Here is a 327-nt window from a genome sequence, read left to right on the forward strand (position 1 = left end):
TTTTGTTCTCTTTTTATTTTGAAAAACATTGATATGTAAACCCTTTTATTTTATTCAATTTTGAATTAGATTTCTATAATTTATTTTATTTTAATTAATTTTTATAGTTTGATCAATTAAATATGTTTAATAGTTAAGAGTTAAAAAACCTAAATTTTTTTCTTTTTTAAAAAATTAAATTATTCACTTTACATTTTTATTAAAAAAATTATATAACTTTAGAATTATTATAAAATTTATAATTCACAAAATTTATAGAGCAAGTGGTGTTTTTCTAAATTCATTATATAATATATATATATATAATTTTATAAAATTTAGTAAAAA

Source organism: Prosopis cineraria, unplaced genomic scaffold (assembly GCF_029017545.1).
Source record: "Prosopis cineraria cultivar Desert tree isolate PC_DT_omini unplaced genomic scaffold, ASM2901754v1 PC9, whole genome shotgun sequence".
NCBI lineage: Eukaryota > Viridiplantae > Streptophyta > Magnoliopsida > Fabales > Fabaceae > Prosopis > Prosopis cineraria.